This window comes from Triticum aestivum, chromosome 4A (assembly GCF_018294505.1).
Source record: "Triticum aestivum cultivar Chinese Spring chromosome 4A, IWGSC CS RefSeq v2.1, whole genome shotgun sequence".
Lineage (NCBI taxonomy): Eukaryota > Viridiplantae > Streptophyta > Magnoliopsida > Poales > Poaceae > Triticum > Triticum aestivum.
The window spans coordinates 548,760,695-548,763,730 of NC_057803.1; positions in this window are offsets into that span (position 1 = coordinate 548,760,695).

Consider the following 3,036-nt stretch of genomic DNA (forward strand, 5'->3'; position numbering starts at 1 on the left):
TAGCTCCCCCGCGCCCCCGCGCCCCAAGCCGGAGGAGGAGGACCAGGAGGAGGACGAGGAGGAGGAGGAGACGATGACCGCCAGCTCAGCCAGGCCACGCGACACCGCCGTCCACACGCTGCTCTGCCCTACCTCAGCTCAGCCAGGCCGGCGCCATGTACTCCCTTGACTGCAGGTGAGCCCCTCCCCTCCACTTCCTTCTTCTTCTTCTTCCTCTTGCCCTCAACCTCTGCTCTGAGTCTCGACCGCTGTGCAGGGCCCGTCCATCTTCGGCGAGCTCACCACACCGCGCGAGCTCAACGACCACTGTGCAGGGCACCACCACGCAGGTGACAGTTAGGTATAGTTACAGAAAATGGCTTGTAAATAGGGTTAGGGTTTGGGAGTGGAGACCATGGCCATGGCTTGTAAATTGTTGTTGATTCTCAAGTAAATTTTTCTATTAGGTACAGTTAGATACAGTTACAGAAAAATTCACACGGAAAGGTTGTGTCATGCATCACAGGATTTGTAGGAGTTCTTGGAGCCACAAAAATAACTTTAGAACCCAGAGAGGCCTCAGACCAGCATCATAGGCAATAAGATCACGCAACATCTGTTCTTATTAGTTTAATAGAAGAGAGAGGGATGGAAAAATAGACAAGAAAGCAGAATATAGCCAAGACAAGTAGCATCTATTCTTAAGCAGAGTATAAGGATAGCATAGAAGAAATAGACAGGGTAGCACCCAACTGAACATCTGCTTCTGCAGAACACTGCGCTCCACTTACACATGGTATTTTTCTACAAATAGGACACCACACCCACAAGCACTTGGGCTAGTATCATTAGCAATGCTGCTGTAAGTATATATAACAGCAGTAACCTGTAACAACAAGTATAAGTAGCTATTACCCAAAGGTCAGCCAGACCAATGGGAATAGACAGAATTAAGTAACCAACTCCAGGAACTAGAGTAGCATATTCAGTTAACTGAATCCAAACACCCTTTTTATCCTTCAGTTTATGATGTACTATAGTCAAGAGGATCTGATTGTCTGTAGTTCTCATCTCACAGCCATTCTGAAGCACTCGAACCGCAATGTCTTGAAATATCCCACCATAATTTGTTTAAAAAAATGTTTGTTTGCACCTCATCTACTGCTTGCTTCATATTAAGCCTGAACCATCACACCTGCTTAGCATATGATGGGGTCCAAAATCTGTATAATAGTTTAATTTTTTTTGCATGGAAAGGTTCACCCAAATTGCCATTAAGAGAAACCAGAGCTCGCTACAAAGTCTCGAATACTAATCTTTATAACTATGTGCTTTCTTTTCTATATTTTCTGACAGGTGGCACATATGTTTCTGATGCCATATTTGTTGGTTTTTTCTGGAGGGTGATGATGTCATGTCTCTACCGTAGATTAAAATAAATGGAAGTTTAAAAATATGAGAGAAGTTGTCTTGACTAATTACATGTTTATGTAAAAAAGAATAGCAGGGATATTTTACAACTCTTGTGTGTGTAGTTGCTTGTTTTTACTATAGTTGTGGCTGCTTTCTTCTTGTATCATAAAAATATCCCTGCTGTTGTATTTGTGATGATGTTGTACTTGTGATGATGCTAATTGTGATCTTCTGAAATGACCCATTGGCGACTTCATTACGCGGGGATAATGATTTTGCAGGTACCCCGAGAGGCCCTTGAGTTTGTCGGAATGTTGATTAACTTCCGTTCCGGCAAATTCGGGTACTACATATGTCCTATTTTCAGCAAAGGTCATGTTGAAATTTTCCGTGAATTTTAGCATGACTTTGCTAAAAATAAGACATATGGGATACTTGCGACTAATGCCTGTTATCATGCATGTTTTATGATCTGTTGTAAGGGTACTAATTGGTCTCTTCTGCTGCTTATCAGAGATGGCAGGAAGCAGCCACCGCCGCTCTGCGACACCGCAGTACGAGTTGGATGCTTCCGAGTTCTTCACGATCATACTTGGGACTTCAGTATCATCCATGACGCAGGTATATAAAATGAGAGATCTCCCCTTCACCCATCTCATTATGATATCTGTTGTTTGCTACATCACTCATTGTCCCAACCTGCAGAGGCTGCCTGACAGTTTTATGAACATGCTGATGGGTGAAGATCCGCTAAATAATGTGAAGCTGCGACAGGCCGGCAACAGGTTTCGCAGGCAGTGGGATGTGGAGTTGGTGATCAAGGAGGGCCACATGTACTTGTCTCATGGGTGGGAGAAGTTCTACCGTGCCTACGACCTGCGGCTGGGGTACTTCCTTCTCTTCAGGTACGACGACGACGCCACCATGCTCATCGTGAAGGTGTTCAATGCGACTATGTGTCGCATGCGCTACACTGACGATGATGATGCCGGTGCATTCTGCCTCTTCTTATTCCTCTACATTTGGCTTTGTCTCACATTGATTGTTAACGGTCATTGTTGCATTTGGACAGGTAATGGGAGCAGCAGCAGCGACACTGGCTACAGCCAAAGCAGCAGCGACTATGGCTGTAGCGAAAGCAGCAGCGATTCTGGCTGTAGCGAAAGCAGCAGCGATTCTGGCAGCAACATAGACAACAAGAATGATGATCTGGACTGAAGTGCAGGAGAAGAGGAGCAGAGTGGGGATGAGGAGCTGCAGGATGACAATGGGCATCAGGCTGAGGATGACCTAACGCTGGTGGTGGCTGACCAAGGGCAAGAGATGGTGGTGGCTGACCATGGGCAAGAGATGGTGGTGGCTGACCATGGGCAAGAGATGGAGGTGGCTGAGGATGACCTAGCGATGGTCGTGCCTGAAGGTGGCCTCGCGATGGTGGTGGTGCCTGACAATGACCACGCACCGGTGGTGGCGCCGGCGATCCCATAGTTGGGCGACATGACCATGCAAATTGAGGTAGAAGATTACATCCCACTGCCTCCACCGCCTCGCCGCTCTTGGCACATCAGGCTGAGGAAGGAGAAGGAGAAGAACAATGCATGAGAACTAAACTTTGTCAGGTATGTCAGATCTCCAAAATGATAT